Source organism: Branchiostoma floridae, chromosome 2 (assembly GCF_000003815.2).
Source record: "Branchiostoma floridae strain S238N-H82 chromosome 2, Bfl_VNyyK, whole genome shotgun sequence".
NCBI lineage: Eukaryota > Metazoa > Chordata > Leptocardii > Amphioxiformes > Branchiostomatidae > Branchiostoma > Branchiostoma floridae.
Window position 1 is genome coordinate 24,989,672 of NC_049980.1, and position 19,942 is coordinate 25,009,613.

The following is a 19,942-nucleotide window of genomic DNA, read 5'->3' on the forward strand; positions in this document are numbered from 1 at the left end:
ATAATAATACCTGGGCTAGTAATCTAATGTAGGACGGCATTACAATGACAATGATCTTTCGAAAATGATCTTTATTTGCATGTTCTTGCCCATATGGGCTAAATGCAGTAGTTACATAAAATGTTTCTATAAAGAATCTTTACAGTGTCAGTGGGAATGATGTCATCAAAAAAAGGTCTTAAAAACCTGGATATCTGAACTGTGCATACCTGGGGTTTCTCACTAATATTTCATTAGTGGAAGTTTTCTTTTTAATGTGGTAAATTAGGTGTCACTGTGTTGAAAGTCATTTGCCTTTGGGCCTAGCATTCGAAGTTCTTAAACTCACTGCCTTAATGGACTGAGAATGCTGCTCAGTTGGGATGATGACGGCCCGCAGGATTGGGGCCTAAGCTGCTGATCCCTTAGTTACAGCTGTAAAGCTCCATGTGGTAGGTAACATTTGGGCTATTAGTGTCTACAAGAACTTACAAGATGCATCACAGTTGGTACAAGAATGAACCATCCAATGAAGAAGAGAGGACTGGAAAGTGAAATGAAAGTAAAATGTGGATAAAAGATGGGTGGACAGACAGATACTAAAGGAAAATGCACAAAATAGTTATAAAGATGGAAAGACAATAACTTCATGAAAAAGACTTAAAACTGATACCATACAAAGAGTGGGAGTAGGGAGTATAACCAGGAATGAATATTCAGAGAGAGAGAGAGAGAGAGAGAGAGAGAGAGAGAGAGAGAGAGAGAGAGAGAGAGACTAAGTAACTGATAGTGACAAGTGATGGAGGATTTTGTTATGAGCAGATGAAGTACAGTTGCACGCATGCTAAAATAATGTTGCACTACCGAACATTACAAACCTTCCCAAGGCAATAATTCAACTCACATTTCTTCTTAGCTTGAGAGAAATCACAGACGTACATGAGGACCTTTGTAGATCGGGGTTATGAGTGTTCGTTTGACACTGTTTTGCATTTATCCAGCTATTTACCCAGTCTGGGAACAGAGGAAAGCCCTGCACTTCCAGGTACAGCCCAGTTTCCCCTCAAGTGTCTCTCTTAATTTACTCAAGCAATGACAGCTGCTATGAGTTGGTTCTGACATTGAAACTGATGGACTGTCACGGTGGGAGGGCTGGAGTGGGAGGGTCAGGAGGTTTGTTTGTGGCAGATAGAAACTGATGATATACTATTGTACAGTGTCAAGGGGAAGGGTTCCAGTGCCATTACCCCATGATATTCTTTTATATGAAGACAAAGATGAGAAGGGATTCTGTTTCCTCTATACAGCATTCTATAAACATGTGCAAGTGACCACCCTGGTCTACCTGGCCAATGTGACCACTTTTTTGTGGTCCCTTTATAGACTCTACATCATTTTTCCTATTGACACAAGCATTTCAATAGTGACCACTTGTCCCAAGAGACCAGATTAATTTTATCAAGTTGTCTTCTTGGGCAGTTTTGACTGGGGTGCATTGAAGTCACTTTACTTTGACACAGTCTTCTTCTTCTTCGTGTCATCACTGCACTTGACACAGTAACATGTATTGACTACAAGGATAATTAATACAAAGGTAACAAGGGTATTGATAAGGACGGTAATAAACAGATCAAATTTCACCATAGTGTAATAGTGCCTTCATTACTCTGAACATGAGTCAATTTTCCCCTCCCATCTTGACCTTGCCATGCATGAAAGGGAGGGTAGATGTTTACTGGAAGCTGGCAGTACCCCCATCAGTCCACTGGACAGGTCACACCTGTTCATGGGAGCAGCAGGTCACTAATGTCTGCCCCTCCTCCCTAGCCAGTCTGGAGCCAGGCTAATGCTAAACACAACAGCCAGGCTCAAACTTTAAGTATGACTCAAGGAGATGAACTTGAAAGCATTTGGAAGGACACAGGAAGTGGCAATGTTTTGTAAGTGGAGCACCGCTGGCTACCCGGGCTAGTCTACACCTGCTAGAGAGTTCAGCAGGAAGTTAACCACTGCCCCGCCCCTCCAGCCAGCCTGGAGCCAGCCTAATACTAAAACAACAGTGATACCAAGAAGGCTGGAAGTTTTCAGTAGGAAGGGATCACCCCATTCATACATACAGGGGGTTGCTTTCACCTCTGTCAAGAAATTTTGTTTCATATCATCTCAGATATACAGATTTTCTTGGCACACGGCATGGCTTTTGTTTGCTGGAGGTTTTACAGCACTTGATTATGGGACTGGCATTTTGCAGCGAATATTTTGGCCAAAGCTATCACTGGTATGTTCTGAGGAAAAGAATGGGGACACCTCCCCAGATCTGCGTGTCTATTTAGAGATGGGCTAAACAAGTGTCCTGATCAGAAAAATGCACACCTGTGTTATTGTCTCAGGAAGTAGCTTGGGGAGCCTCAGACTGACTGGCTCCAGTGTAAATGCTAGCACAACAAAGTGCTTAGAACTTAAAGGATGATTTAAGAAGGGTAGGAAGGAAGGCTAAATGCAGCTGTAGAGAGGACACCACCTAATTTTACTTGACAAGTTGTGGACAAAAAAAAGGAAAGTTTACCATGTGTTGTACTGTCTGTCTATGCAGATCATTCCAAAGTCACCACCCAAATGCCATAAATGTAGATTATTAGCCTCAATCCATAGCACTTGCTGATTAATTTTTCATTTGATTTGTCATTATGTACGTATACGTCTGTCCAATTGAATTGCTATTTTCAAAGGGTCAGTTTCAGACAATGTTAAAAAGCTATAACTTAATGAGAAAACTGTATGTATACAAGATGCAAGATTAAAAATTAATGTTATATGTTGACTATGGGGGCATGGGTGACCATTTTCATCGAATAGCAACTTTGGCAATTCCTGGAAGTCACTCCTGTTAATGTTAAGGTCTTCCTATCAAAAAGATTGTCCACTTTGAGATAATCATGATTGGAGACACTCAAGATCCCTTTAAGTTCAAGGCTTTATTTGCAAAACCATGAAGTTTTGTCCCTGTCTCAAGTTCCTTGTGACTAGGCCTTATGGAGCCAAGTTGGCACCACTGTAATGCTAAGAATAACATATTATGTAGGGACTTCGGTGAAACACTTTCAGATGAAGATGTTTTACAGACTCACCTCTTTCAGAGAGGGGGTATCAAACAAGCTCCACCTCCTGGTCAGAGTAAGACCTGCCATCATCACCCAGGGCAAACCATTGAGATGGAGGGGTGGCATGACAAGGACTCAGTTTTGATGAACATATCATAGAGGCAAAGGGTTTATGTCATTGATTACACTATAGACAATCTGGATTTTGATTGAATATATTATTCATCAGATGCAGATTAACATTATTATTTGTGCTGTTGTTAAAAGCTAATGTAAAGTTTTTCTTTACAAATAGTAATGGTATTAGAATCAGATGACATTTTGGACATGATATGTTTTTTTAATACATGTACTAAGTATCTAGTGAGGTGTGTAAAAATTTGCTGGCTTGTGCGTGACCCGGAAACAGTCTGGCATTCAGGCCACATTGGTCTGGACAACAACTTGTGGGATGGTGCACATGAAAATGTCTTTCCCCAGGACAGAGGTCTTGATATCTCCCCAGTGAAGCATAAATATACAGCATTTCAGCCCCCATCTGGAGAAAGTGGATGTTCCCATCTGTTGTCTAGACATGAAGGCAAGAAGGCACTGTTGGTGAGATGCTCTTGGTGAGCATCTTCTTGTTCCATTGCAGCTGTGCATGGCCATCAACATGGTCAATGTTTATATTTGTATTCACTCCTGTAATGTTACAGTTTCGTGGAAGTGAAAAAGTATAATCCACGAATAGTGTTTCTGGTAGGCTTTGGTTTTCAGGACATTGGAGTACTTCTACCTGGAAACTTTTTTGAAAGAAATGATGGAGACAACAGAGGTGAGACAATGTTTACTCTCAGACTCTCAGTGCACTTTATGTCAGTGCTATGATTTCAAATGCTTCTACTGTCGGAAATGAGAAATTTAGACAGGAACTGATATTTTACTGGAATGATTTGAATGCAAGACACAGTCACTGCACTGCATAAAACAGTTGAGTCATGTTTGGATGGTGGATCAGTGACAATCTTACATCTCCATCTTCAATTACCCATACCAAGGTCCAGTAATGATTTCTACATAAACTTGCTTATGCAGCATATGTAAAAGTCAAGTCAACATTCAAGGAGATGGGTACAGAGGTGGGACCTTGTTCACAAGCCCACAGGGAAAAGCATTTAACTGCCCAACTTAACCACGGACAGCCTGCTGATGAGTGTCATGTGAAATACAACTTTAGGTCCTGGAAGTGAAGATTTGAGTAACTGCAGTAATGTTAACTGTTTGGACAACTCCTCCAGATGTCAAATTGCAGTAGACAGACATGTACTTGAGTGGGGATTACACATGTTACATGTAGCAAGGGGAAACAAACAGAGGAGTGGAAACACAGCCCCACCTGGGGAGGGGGGCCCTGAGCCCACATGTGCTGTCTAGACTTGCTGGCTACATGGAGGTTTACACAGAAAACATGCTCAAATCTGGAGAGGGAGGATTCATTGCAGGTGGGGACCAGGATGGGTCACCTGATGGGAGTTGTGTATGTTATATAACCCCCATATTTTACTGCAGTCCCTTGAGCCACAAATGGTATTTGAGGAGGTCATCAACATGAAATAGGCTAAGCATGTTTCATTTGCAAGTAGTCACTTCTATGTCCCTTGAGGACGGAAATGTTGGTTTTATATCAAGCTTATGTAAAGAACATAAAAGAACATGTTGTTCAAAAGACAGTTGATTGACAGTTGAAAGCAAACCTTGGCCAATGTTTGGTACCTTTTGTGGAAGAGAGCAAGTTAACCCCAGTTAGCAATCCCATGATATATTCTCCAAGACCTACATGTATTACAGCTGATGTCTGCAGTTCATATTCTTCTTCCAGATTTGGCTTCTTTCTACTGACCATTATGACCAATTACTAGATTATATTGCTGACTGTCTTGTTCTGAATTAGCTTTTCAGGTAGACTATTGTTTGACAGTACACTTTGACAGCATGACAGAGCTAGTTATAATGATAATTATTTTTTTAGCTATTCATCCCTCTTTCAAATGAGAGAACTTACTGCTATTTCAGGACAAACAAATACAAAAAAGCATGAGATAGACGCTATTAAATATTTTTCAATTGGCATTTTACAGCAGATTCACAAACAGATGAGCCAGCTAACAGTAGCACAAATCTTGTGCTGTTTTTAAAACATTTTACACTTACTTTCAACTGTCAATAGAGCCCCTGTGGTGACTGACTCCATAAACCCACAAGGAGTCAATTATAGGGTGCAGTAATTACAGGCCACTTTCACACCTGGGGTTTACTGAGAGTGTAAATTATACACTCTTTAGTCTAACAAGAAAGGCGATGACCCAGACTTCTTACTAAATGTAAAAAAAATGTCCAAGTGGAAAAACAAAGATAATGCTACATAAAATGTTGTCAATTTTTTAAGTAATGAGCAACAGATTCTAAATTTGGACTGTCGCCAAATAAATCTTCTGTCCAATTTAATGACAGGCTGTTATTTGATTATGCACACAGTGCCAGACAGTCAAAGACTCAGAGTACTATACTGTACATCACAAAAATGGTTCACACTCATTCTAACATGGCAATGGGTTGACTGATACTGTCTAGTTTATAGTCCTGGACAAGGTTAAATTAGATTGTACCAACATAGTCACAACAAGTCATAACAGCTAATAGAGGCACAGAACAATTTCAATAACAATCATCTGTTGACCACCAAGGCAGGTCACAAGGAGCCTGCTTTTAGACTGTTTGATTGATAAGATAGAATTCCAGTAGCACCTGTGAACAGTGTGATGAGCAGGCAGTAGTGATAGCATCAGGGCACTTGTCAAGGGGATTTCCTGATAATTGATGACTCCACCACAGATGAAATGTTCTCAGTGATATCTACCATGTGCCTGGGAACACTTCATGCAGGAATTTGAGGAAAACACCTACTTGGACATTTTGTTGGACAGTAAAGGTTGAGAGTTGGCATCTGAGTCTGCTTGAGTTAAGTGATGTGGAATTCTGGCAGTCCAGCCATTCTCTGGCAAGGTATTCCCACTATTTGACTGATTTCTTTGACATGTTTTTTTTTTATAAAATGAAAATGTGTCTGCCATTTTCCTTTCTAGACTGAACAGAGGTCTGTTGGAGATATGATGCATCAAACAAGCACTTACTGAAATCCTTTCTTGTGCTAAATCTGGTGATGACACCCATACACTGCGTGTCACTTCTCAAAGGAGTTCTCATGGTCAAAGGTTATGACCTAACTGTTAACACATGACTGTGAAATGCCAGTCTTCATGCAGTGTTCAGCAGTACTACTGGAATGCACATGCATCTCTAATAAAGAATTTCTTATTCCTTACCTTTGATAATTAATATTTTATTCTTTAACAGTTATGTTCAATATGAATCAACTCAACTCAACTACATCATCATTTATTGTCCAGCATCATCTTCAGTGGATGTAAAGTGTAATGCTAGGGGAAATCTGTGACTCTATGTATATTATTATACACTATCTCCCTGTAATTTCATGGGCACAGCATGCCTTTAGAAAACTTCACACCTGCACTGATAATATCTCTACTGGACGACTCCCCAGGGGCCTAGTCTGTACCTACTGACATTTACCGGAGATCCTATCTGTCCTGTAGGGAAATGCAAAGGCTTTTCCACTATGATTACAGGACACCATAACCTTTTTGAAGTTCCCCAGTGGAATGGAAGTAATAAAATGTTAATATTCACTTCAGCCAAAAACAAAGGAAGGTTTCCTAAATATGTAATTAAAGTAGCTTTTAAGATGAAATGATTTTTTGTTATTCTGTGTAGATCCACATTGGTTAACCACACATTTATGATCATCTGTCAAAGTGGAAGGTTTGATGTGAACTTAATATAATAATGAGCTGCCAAACTGTAACGTTAAACTTTATTCCTGTAATAAATATTTGGCCCAAATGCCACAGGTATACAAGTGTGTATCGTGATTATTAGCTCAAGATATAATCATAGCATAAACGTGTGTAGAGTAGAGTAGAAAGGTCTGAGCCAGGTAGGAGTTTTTGAAAATTTTACTCCAGTTTTGGCTGCTCTTCCATTCAGCTGTGTAGAATATGTTGGAAATGATAAATCCCCTAGTATGACTGTGAGTTAAGCTGAACATTCCACTCATTATTCAGACATTTCATCTCCCAGCATGATTATGTACAAATATGACAACAATAATCCTAAAATGATAACCTTTCACTCTCAAGAACTGTACAGTCTGAAGCTGACAAGCTCATAGATGCTTGGCTCCATGTCATCCATGAAGACTGTGAAACTTCCCAGAGGTGCCAATCACTACTAGTAATCAGAGATGGTTCATAGCAATATTTCAGGCTCAATATTATTTATACCACATTGTAAATATTGGAGAGAAGGAAAGTCACCATCGCTGATTCACCACCTTGATCTGGTGCACCCCTACTTGTAGCTGACCAATGGTTTCTCCCAGCTGTCATCCAGCACACCTGCACAGAGATAAGATCTGGGCTCTTCCCTGAGGACCAAGTACAGAGGTGGGAGGACACACTAAAGATGTTATCTGGGTCCTAATGGCAGGGTGCTGATAAGACCTGCAACTGGGCTGAACTAATACAGGTCTGGCATGCCAATAGACTTGAAAACACCTGACGGTGACACTGTGCGCCCAGTACATAGGAACTTATCTGGGAGACCATTGGTGCTTTGTTTTTTGTTCAATTCTTCAACTTTCCTATGAACTTTTCCTTTTTTGCCCATTTACCCAATGCTGACTCACAATGTCACACTTGTTGACCAATTTGTATCATTCAATGTATGAGATAACTTGTGCTGTTGTTCTTTGTACTGACCTTTGATGAAGACTCTGTAATGCCAGCATGAAAATGTCACTGTCCTGAACTGAACCACCCTTTCTGGGCTCAGCTGTCACAATCAGATTTTCATTCACTACACTCTGTACTTTGTCCAGAGATGCATTTTGAAACTGGTGCCAAACAAGTCAGTTATTCATGCTCATTTGGGTATGGGGTCATGCAATTTTGCCTTAATCCACACTTGTGAACAGACCTTTATAATTTTTGTGCATTTTTCGGTGGACAAGATTGAAGGGACTGGTCTGGACCTCACTTTTCACCCACTGGAATATTGCGAAAAATGCATAGGGGGCCTCAAACTTCCTGTAAACAGGCACTACTGCTCTGGTCATCTTCATGAACTGCCCAGGCACTTCTTACATGGGGCACCTAAGTTTGCAGGTGTGCTGGTTGTCTGACCAACCTGTCAATCAAACGGCTGCCTGAGGGAGAGAGCCAGACTCTCTGTCGCCAGTGAGCTAACTGCCTACACTCTCACACATGTCAGGGCTTATTACTACCCACTGAGGCTGATTACCAGGTCAAATCTGCCCTGCCCCAAAATTACACACCACACACAGCCTCAAGAAATAACAAGGATACCTCCACACAGCTGTGCGTTCAGTTTGTTTTGCGACATTTTAAAGGAAGTCTATAGAAACCATGGGAAACTTCAGTTTTTTGACAAGATGGCCAAGTTACTCTGACGTCACTATGTGAATGCAGTTGTAAAAGAGACCATTCTATGTGTGAACAAATATATAATGGCTAATATGTTATAGTTTAGCAGAAGTATGTAAAATTACATGTATAAGAATTTCTAAGTTGGTTGGTGTTTTTAAAGACTTGAAGGAGACAATGTAATGTTAACATTGATTAACAACGTTACATGTTGTTGTTAAGAGATGTGACTTTTTTGCAGTGCTTCAGGTGCATATATGTCAAGCTTTCTAGCTATAGTAGTTCCTTTATTTCTTATCATGCATTGAACTTGAGCAAAAATATTTTCTATGCCAACTTCACTTTGACAACCTCTATTGAATTCATACTGATTCATAAATCATAACCGCCTACAGTGGAAAAGTTGCAGGTATACTAAAGTAACCAAGGAGCTTTCATCAATGCGCCTTGGTATAACACTAACGTTACCTGCAAAAGTCCTTCAAGTAAAGAGTTGCCACAGCTCTATATATTTGAGATCTAAAAGTTCACATTTATGTCATCAAATGATGTAATGTAAGTAGCTTAAGAAATTATGAAAATTCCATCCCAAATGGCAAACGTTGGGTGTATCCAGGTATCTCAACCATGATCTGAAGATTGGATGCGACAGTCTGTGCCTGGAGCGCTGCGTGATACTGAGCAGTGTTGGCCCAGGTGCAGGCAGGACAGACTGTCATATTACCTGGGAACCTCTCAGGTGTGGTCATCATTAGCAAAATACAGGTATGTATGAGCAAACTTTAATAGGGGATGGATGGCACATGGCCTGACTTGAATGAAGGAGCAAGCTGAATCTTTTCCCACATGAACTAACAATACAACACTACAAACACAAGTGTGTGCTGTATATTACTTGTTGACAAAATACACATTGCTATCCTTAAAATGATCTGAAAACATAGAAAAACAAACTTTGAGTGATTGGCTAAGAGTAAAATGTTGATAAATGGTACTAGTTATGTCAACAAAGTCTTTGTGACTCTCACAACACAGAATAGTTTGAGATAGTATCAAACATTTCACATTCTACAGGTGCCACACAAAATATCACTTCCTGCTATTGTATGCTGAGTAGTTTAAACAAATTGCTTTACCTAACACATAACATTATCATTACTCTGTCAAGCTGCATACCTATAAGTAGATATATTTATATAGACACATTTGCCCCACATATAATGCTGTGCAACAGCTGCGAGGTTCTTTATTGTAGATGCTCTAACGATTATTTCTACCCAACCTATGACTTTATGACTACCCAACCTATGCTACAACGTTACATATCTTCACCCACTTAAAGTTATGGAATAATGATTAGTCATTACAAATTATGATGTGACAGGACAGGTCACAGAATCTTCCCAACAAATGTTACAACAACAAATATCATCCATGTAGCCTTAGCCTGGATCCCAGACCCCAGCCCGATCTCAATAGATATTTTTGAGATCAGGCTGGGGTCTGGTATTCAGGCTATGTAGCCTGGGTGCCATCCTAGTAACTGGGGCTCCCACACTCCCCCTACCAACTATAATGGTCTAGTATTGTTGGAGCCCTAGTAGATCTTTGTAAACAGCAAGATGGCACCTGGGCTAGGCCAGAAATGAGATCCAGTTATCATTACACACTCCCATACAGTTCCCACAGGTATACATGACAACATATGGCTACAGCTAATCAACGAAGTCTGGCAGCTCCTGTCCTTGAAGCAACTTTGACCATAATGGAGTTATTCCTTGGGTTGCTGCCCTGGAGAGATGAGCCAATTTGTAGGTGTTGAGGGACAAGGATGGTAGCAAGGTAGTAGGCTGATGGTACACACCTGCAGAGATATCAACCAGGTTAAGAAGAACAGATATTGGCAAGTTGGTGCCACTGATTTTTCTCCAAAAAAGTTTAAGTGTCTTCCTTCTTCTTTAGGTCTTTATTTCAGTTCCCCTCTAAAATTGTGTGAGGAACTGATAATGTTACATTTGTACCTAATTCATAAAGCTCTATATCTTGGTATGTAACACAACGTCCCTATAGTCCTGTTTTGGTTTATCAATACCTTTTGCATGCATTGTTGTAGCACAAACCCCATCTATGTCTCTGGCAACTTTTGAACACTTCTGTCTGACACACTTCTGGCCCCAGTAATGTCAGTAATGGTAGTTTTGGTTGCTCCATCTGTTTTGTAACATGTCAGTCCCTCCCTTATCTCCACTCCTTCCTGACAGAGGGAGTAATTACACTAACCACTTTGGCCTGTTTTATATCCCATGGACAACAGGTCAGGTCATCCACTCTTAAACTATAGGGGATCATTTTTCCTGACGAAACCCTTAATTTGTGCTGGTAAGTGGCTCTGTTGTGGTTGACACACCTGTTTTCATACCTGTGTGTTAACAACCATCTTCCTGTGCTCTGTGCTCAGCGGCATATCAAATTTGTAATTTCCACGGGTGTACGGTTAAAAACACACCATTAGGCCAGTAGAAATGTTAGATATCCAAACTTTTATTGCATGTGCTTGAGTTGTAAAAGTAGAGAAAGATGGTTACTAAGCTACTGGAAGACATAAAAATGTACCATGAATTGATTCAAAATGGATGACCATGTCTCCAACTACAGTACCTCAGGGTGCTTCAAAAGAGCAAAATTGTTCCACCCCAGGCAGATAGATTTATCCTAGGCTCATCAAGGGCTTTTAATCACTGAAGACTTGATCCTTGCAGGACATTAAGGTATATTAAAGATGAAGTCTTCTAATGATTCGGAGGAACACAGAAGTTATGGGAGTGGATCACCGGCCAAAGACTGTAATCATCAGGTAGGAAACATTAGACGCAAGTTCATCGCACCCCCACCCTTTCACAGCACAAAAGCATCCCTCTGCTGCCTGTCTGAGTAAACCATTATCCATTAATCATCTTGTGACAACATAATATCTCTGTGACTCTCCCTCAGAGCCCTGTAGGCACCTGGCTGCCTGCTGACGTCTCCACACCTGTGGTGCGATCCTCAGGTGTGGGTCGTTAAGGACAATTAGGAGGCATACCTTAATTAAGATCCCATTGACAGAACAGAAAGGGACAGTTTACTGAACCTAAAATGCCCTCAGTCATTTGTCATATGCCTGCTGACACACCAGGTGGGGAGCACAGTTGAACAACTTGTTACGACTGTTACAGTCAGCAATATTTCAACGTTCATAGTCATTCATACTGTGTTTTATTTATGTTTCAATTTTACACCTAACCTCCTGCTTTGCTTCTTTAATTTTACCCCCTTATCCATGGATTAGTTTAATGAAATTTAGTCCCTTTTAATTCTCACACTTACCAAGGAGATTAAAAAATTACCACTCTTTTAATGAGTAGACTTGTATTATCCAAGTCAGCTCCTTTTTCAAAAGTGTATTTTTTTCGAATAAAAAGGGACAAAAGTGAGGAATGATCATCACGCATTCATGGCATCACACCTGTGGAGGCACTTTCACACAGCCAATTACACCACCATGTACACTATTATATAAATGCCCAGTTCTTCAAGGTCTACTGTTCTTTTTGTATCATTCTTCAAAGTCATTTTAAATAGCTGTCTAGACATGTAATATCATGCTATTTGTTTATATGTGTTGACTTTATGGTTTCAAAATGATTATTATCAAAGCTGATCACAAAGATTGTTGCACTGGATCTTTATTCTATTTCACTCCAGTTTGGGCCATAATGTTACATGTAGCTTGAGAGACATGCTACAACTTACAAGGTCAATCTTTATAATTAAAACTGCACAACTGTACAATATGACACAGAAAGTTTGTTTAATTTGATAAAGGAAACACTCTAAGGTCTTACTATAAAAAGCTGTACCTAAACACTTGAGTTAACTTAGCTGACAAGAAATATCCTTCCCCCATGACATTGGTACATCCCTGCAGCGCACCTGTGTGAGCCTGACATCTGAGGGTCGCCAGGGTGACAGATAATAGCCAGCACTTTAATCATAGGTCAATCATAACAAAGGGTCCTTCTAACAATAGAAACACTGAAGAAGAAAATTGGGCAATTCTCATTCCTCATGCCCGAAACATAACAATGCATAAAAGCTGGTCCTGAATGTAAATATGTTGTCTGTGGGTTTTGTCATTTGTTAGGGCCAAATCATGCTCTGGTCTAAAATAACCACAGCTTTTCTTGATGTGAGAGTCATGTAATAAAGATGTTAGTTTATTGAAAAAGGAATAAGACACATTTGTAATCTCCAAGCAGATGTTGGGTTGGAGAATTGTTTTCTGACTCTCTGCTCAAGCTCCCTGGCCCAAGGGAGGACAGTGATGAATACCCTCTTACAAAAATTAAAAGAAGCTTCCAAATTTCCTTACTTCACTTCTAACATTATCGTCTTTTGGTATGAAAAGGTATTGTTTTCTTACTTATTGCACACATTCAAAGATGATATCTTTAGGAGCAGGTGAGAAAAACTGGCTGTGTAAAAGAAAATTGTTATGTCCTTTTGGACCACCTGTCTGATTATCCTTTCATACATGTATGTGGTTAAAAGTTATTCTCCAAGCAGAGGATGGGGTGGGGGTAGTAGTGGCCGGGATTTCTCACAGTAACATGATTTGTATGGTTTAAAAAGCTCCAACAGTGCTATCAGTATTAAGTTGATACTTTAAGCCAATGCAGCTGCCACGCAGTGGTACAATCTAGGAGCAACCTGGTAATGCCCACCCACCCTTCCTCTGAAACAGCTTATTAGCAGGTGGTAGGGCCAGCTATAGGGTGAGTGACTTTCTTTCATGTGATATTGGGGTAATTCTATTAAATAGACTGTTATTCTCTTATTTTTCATGTATTGCATCACATTTGAGATGGTTAGACATAGAGATGCAAAGTGTATCTATTCTACCATCTTTGTAAGTACAAACATGCTTTCTTACCACATCTGCATGTGTCCTGAGACTGACCATACCAGGTGCCTCATAGTAATTTCAACTAATTAGTGGTTGCCACTTAATTATCTCAAATTGAACATGTTATTGATACAAACAGTACACTCCCTGTGGTCAGCCCCCACCCTGCTGTGAAGACACCCCACATTTCTCAGCTGGACTACTGAACCCTCTTTATACCTGCTCCCGCCATGTTTGTATTGTTCCTTTCTTTTCTGAAAATGACTGTCACCTTCTTAACACTGCACGAAACGAAAGATTTCCACGAGTTCCCAACATTGTGCACGATGGTGAAACTTGACGTGTCCTCACCGTGGGCACAGGTTTCCACGTACCGCCTGTTCCCGCGTGCCCCTACAATGAAAATCTGTGCGCACGATAGGGCACGCGAAGAGTCCACGCGTCCCACTGTTGCACACTTCCCGTGTTGAACAATTATCGTTAACAAAGGAGGGCTGAGAAGGGTCTGATAATTTACTTATGTGAATTGCCAAGTAAAAATACCCAGAACGCTTGCCACATTTCGGTCTGTACTTGTGGGAAAATCAATAATGAAACCGACGCCAACAGTACGCGAAATAAGATTTGCAACACAGTCGTGCCGCGAAACAAGCAAACTACTTTACCTCTATTTACAGATAACGTGTAAGATAAAAGTCACTAGTGAAACAACATATTCCCGATTTCTGTAACTAAACATATGAATTGTTTTCTATGCAACATTACATGAATTGATTGTCATCTAGGCTTTAACCTGGAGTGCGGCGCCTATCAATAGATAGATTCTATTAGATCGAAAGTGTTGTTTTTTGGTCGGTCGGCTTTGTTTATACAGTATATCAACGCCGCATTTCGACACTATGTTGGATCTGCATTGTACTGACTCCTTGTTAGTAAAAGTTTGAATCGATTTTTTTCGACAAAGATATTTAGGTTATGGAGAACTTCAATATTTGTATAGTTCACTCTCACAGTGTAATTTTTGGTTTATATCGGTAATATGGAGATTGTCTGCCTGGCTTGGTTTTTGGTTGAATATTGAGGGGCGGAAGTTTGACCCGCCATGTAGTTGAATACTAATCAACTCAGCAAATTTCTGTCACAAGTGGGTACTACCGACCATTAAAGTCAAGCATTAAAGCAAGGTGAAAAGCAAGAAGGTTAACTACTGGACTTCCACAAGCACCCCTGCCCTAATACACATTTCATTGTTTTGTTTTGAAAACATGGCGCCCCGACGCGCGTGTCTCATAGCCTCCGTCGCAGGCTACGAGGAGGGTTGGATTTTATTTTATGGGGGCTGGTTCGCGATTTTCAATGTTGACTAATGCCAAGAAAGTACGTTTGCCATGGAAGGGAGTTAAGCGGGGGCCATATACACAGGGTGTAGTTGGTCGATAATCTTAAATGTATCTTTTTTGTGTTGTTGGTTGGTAAACGTAGGCTTTCAGCAGACACAAATGCGAGTTGTATATTTAGTAAAACAATGATATCGATACACAAGAAAAGCTCAAGCTTCCTGTAGTACTTGTAGAACGCAGGGCATTATGTACAAACTCCTTGATGTGACATACAGTATACACAAATAGTATATACAACGAGTTATTGTGTCTGTTTGTATTCAAATACCCACCGAAGTAGCCAATCGTATTTCACACATGAGGTGGGTGTTTGAAAATGAGGACCAATCAACACACGTGTCCCAATTTTCAAACCTGTGACGGTTGTCATTTCAAATCTTCTCATTCAGAGAGCTTTTACGCTGCGCAACCGGCCGATAGCTAGTGTTTGATCGCACGACAAACAGCGCAGGTAAACTTATTGAGAGCTTGGGAATGATTCTACGTCAAGACCGGACATTATCTTGCCATCGAATTGAATTCCACTGCTAGTGCCATGGGACCAAATTCTACTTTCAGAGCAACGACTGGCTTCCTGACTATTACCCAGTCTACCGAGGCTCGGGCGGGCTCTCTGTGGGTGGGGTGTGGTGATCCCCGCCGCTCGTATCGCCAGACGCGCCCCTGCCTGATATCTCAACGTGGTACACAAGTTTCTGTCCGGTCGGCTTGGGTGATTTGGAGTTCCTTCGGCTCCGTGGAGGCCCTACATGTTTCACGATGGAATGGATACCACATACAGTTACGTGACTTGCACGTCCACGCATGGAATTCTGCAACGACGATGTGATAAATGCATATTACTCTTGACTAGCAACTGTTTGTCTAAAAGGACACTTGGACATCATAGTGTACAGAGCAGGAATGCTGAATTCAAGAGACCTACAGGAATTTACTGTCATCAAACTTGGAGCGACTGCACAGTGGAGCAAGGACAACGTTTACAACGTCCTTGAGTGGAGCGACTGCGGATAACAGCCCCAAAACAACAGGACGGTGGCTAGTTGGGTAGCCCTGGCTGTGTGTTCTGAACAGCCAAACCAATAAATAAATAAATGACGGTGGACCGAGGAATCTTTGGAAGCCAAAGGAGCGACGACACTAAGTACTTAATATGAAGGAACGCGTCAGGAGCGGTCGAATCTAAAAAAAAAATAAAACGAAAAATAACGAAAGATAATTCACCATTCAGAACGAATAAAAGCAAACACACTATATACAGGGGAAGGGAAAAGCTGGGAGGGTAAATTTTTGGGCTGGGAAAGCCCGTGGCAGTGAAAATGACGCCTCTTTTAATGACAAAGAGTGTAATTACGGCGCAGTCGAGGCCCGGGGAGATAATTAGGTGATAATTAGCCGCCAAATTATGCACCAGTCATTTGCGAACAAAAGCATACGTCATTAGTTTCCACGCGTACGCACAACTGTACTAAGGTGGCACAGCTAGTGCACACGGGTTTCCACAGGAAGGGCACGTAATGCACACGCAAGTGGTCCGTTTACTCGGATTTGCACAGGTGCCCCATATAGGGGCACGTCACGTTCGCACAGTGGGCACCCGTTGAAACTCGTGGAAACTCTGAATTTACTTGCATGTGTACACGGGTTTGCACAGCGGAAATCTGCCTTTTCGTGCAGTGTAAACAGCTTTTCTATCATGAGATAATGCCTATTAACACAAGATTGAAGAGTGTTAATTGCAGTTTTCTAAGTAATGAAAGTGTGATTTTGAGCCTTCTTTATACATTTGTACTACTGCTAATTAAAAGGTTTGCCATGAAATACTATTTTCATTCATCTTCCATGTTACATATCTTATATGAATCAGTATATGTAACATTATACCCATGTTTAAACAGAATGTTTGTGTGGTTTATGGGGATGGACTGTTTAACAAAAGATATGGAGATGTTATTGAGGAGGGCAGTGTAAAACTCCAAGCAGATGTCGAGAGTGTACATCATGACACTTTTTTTCTCTGTGTGGGTTTGTTCAAAGCAAGGCCATTTGACCTCCTCTAGGCAATGAACTAAGTTGATGGGTGGTGGAAATTATCATGCAAGGAGATAGCAGTCAGCATTGGTTCTTAAGGCTTGGGAAACAGTTATCATCGCGAGAGTCCCATAGTCACAAAGTTCCAAATTCGTTCATGTGCCACCAATCTTGTGCCCTTCGGAAAGGCACTTTACACAACATTCCTCACTTCACTCAGGTGAAAATGAAAATAGCTTTGGTTAGGGCTGTTCCTCGGATGGAGGTCCCCTATTTGATAATAGTCACACCTCAAGCACGTTAAAGAACCCCCCGCACTTATTGAAAAGAGTAGTGTCCTTCCCGGTGAGAGTACCGTTCAGTACAAACCTGGTGTGTTACACCTTAAGGCAGTTTACCGGGTATGCAAAAACAAACTAACAAAATTTCCTCCTGAGCATCATTCTCACTTTGTAATCCATTGACTTGTTGGTTCCCTCTGTGCCTCCTTGGATGGTAATTCTCTTCCCAGCCTGATCGATGCTGACAAGTCTTGGATGGAGAGCAGAGTATAGGTTGGAAGGCTGTGGAAATGTCCTTGCCATAGTTGGAAGGAAAATGTTTAAGATATTCAGGCAAGGAGAGGTTTTTGTTGCCAGTGCAAGCACAGGTTCAGAACCTTCTGCAAACTACAATACATCAGAGGCCTCTGAGCCTATTTCATTTTTGTATATTCTTTTTACATTATCATGATTAGAAAACTTAATAATGAATTATAGATGAAGATTGCAAGGTGCAGTCATTGGAAAGATGTGCAGTACAGATAACAAAAATTATTTGATACTGAGAATTGTGTTGCTGGTCTGAAGTAAGAACTCAAGTCATCAGTACGATAATCAATGTTCTTCAATGAACACCATTGTTGTTTCAAAACAATTAGACGTAAATATTTGATGCACACGATCCAGAGAGATATCTTGTAATTCTCTGTCAACAGCAGGTCGGAAAAATTGTGGTTGATCGCCAGGTCAATGGATGTCATCTTTACCCTTGACTGGGAGAGAAAGTGAGGCAGCTGTCCCATGCTATCCCTGTCCCGTCTCTCGCGGAATCTCGCTTGACCATCCCTGCAATTAACGATCTTTACCCCGCCTTTGATGCCGGAGTGAAGACCACAGATGAGCGCGGTCGCCAACAGGTATTTTTAGGCCCCGGACGATGCACCAAATTTTCAGGGATAATTTAATATCGTGCAGTTGTGCTGCCCCTTTCTGCACCACACAAATAAGGCCCACACACTTGGTACTATCAGTACTACCCTGGATAAGCTGAATAAATCACATAGCTCTGCCTAATTCTGGCAAAGGGCATTGAACATTTTTCCCCCAAACAATATCAAAAGTTGCCCAGAAGAAGCACAATGCTACCTAGTGGTATGTATGAAAGGTGAAGTGCATCTATGGGAGAGTGTATCAATAGATACTGCAGCAGGGAGTCCTGCACATCTCCCATTTGTCCAATTGGAATTCAAATATTTGGGTAGGCATTTTGCGGCACATGTGCAAGACCAAAAACATATCTCCCCATCCATCCAGCTATAATTAGGGAGAACACATGTTGTCTTGCTATGGGTGGCTCAACACTGATGACTGATGTCCAAGCTCATGTTTGGGACAGGTGGGAAGTGCCGAGTTATTTTCATCCCTGCAAAGCAGCTACACTTTGGTGGAAAACACACACATTTCTTCAGGTTTAAAGTCTTAGCTGCTAACATGAGAGAGTGGGGAGGATAGGTGGTTATGAAAGGTCGTGATAGGGTATGGGAGGAATGTCAATATTGATGTGAGATGGGGATCCCCGGGGTCCGCATGGGGCTGCTGCTATACTGCGTAATGTCCAGAACGGGCTAAGTAGCAAACACTAAAACAACACTTTGTTCAAACGAAAGATCAGCCCCTAAAAACTTAAACAATCTTGCAAGTGACAGTCCCTCATTGTAGAAGGCTATTGAAAAGAATTCCTTAATTGTCAAGTTTAAACCCCATGTGAATCCCCATTTCTGCCACCCCTCAACATGAATGACATAACTGTGGCATCTCTCCTTACACTCATGTCTGAGTGATGCCACAACAAGGTCTCTTTCCCCTCCAGCAGAGCAATTGATAGGAAGACCTTCACATTGAAGAGCCTCCAATATAATAATAATAATCACCAGGTGTATTTTGCCAGCCAGTAGGTACCCAAATTATGAGTAATGAGGCTGATTAACGTGGTCGAGTATCTAAGCAAACCCTTAGAGATGTGCTTTACAGTGTTCTTTAAAAATCTAAGTACAGGACAACAACAAGGTACTAGTAATACTTCAGCCTGGGCTCTTACTCCCACATCATGCCGAAATTGGTAACATTTCCAATGAGTTTTATCGGCTGCTTGGTTTCTTATTATATGCTTGATATGTATATTCAATAGCAAAACCACCTTAGCAGCCCATAAGATTTACATCCTCCAGGTTCTTTTCCCCTCTCCTTCTTTCCTTGAGTATTAAAAGATGAATGGATGCAGGAGCCCATCCTGACAGTCTGCATCCAGGTCCCACACTGTTCCTCATGTTTTTAGTTACTCCAACATTCCACTGGGCAAGTGTTTCAGTCAATCTCCACACCAGGAAATTTTTCTACAGCAAATCTCACAGGTTCAACATTGAGCAACATTGTCAGGGAATTGTTTTCTATTATAAGAATAGAAACAGATTGAGTGTCACTAGTACCCACTACTCAACCTTTTAATAAGTCAATCTAGTGCCACTCACACATTACAGGCTCTAGCACATGTGGATATATTTTAAAACAGTCAGTGAGCCAATTCTAACATCCGCTCGCTGATCAGACAGTTTTTGGGAAAGTCTGTTTGAATGGAAGACAGACAACCAGGTGGACAGACCTA

General features: G+C 41.0%; 1 long non-coding RNA gene across 1 annotated transcript; it reads right to left on the bottom strand.

Moving 5' to 3' along the window:
• Window positions 1–9,410: 9,410 nt before the first annotated feature.
• Window positions 9,411–13,862, bottom strand: LOC118410141. The gene is made up of 2 exons (XR_004830524.1): window positions 11,303–13,862; window positions 9,411–10,508 (listed from the first exon to the last, which is right to left on the bottom strand). It is a non-coding gene; the product is annotated as an uncharacterized LOC118410141 (long non-coding RNA).
• Window positions 13,863–19,942: the final 6,080 nt, after the last annotated feature.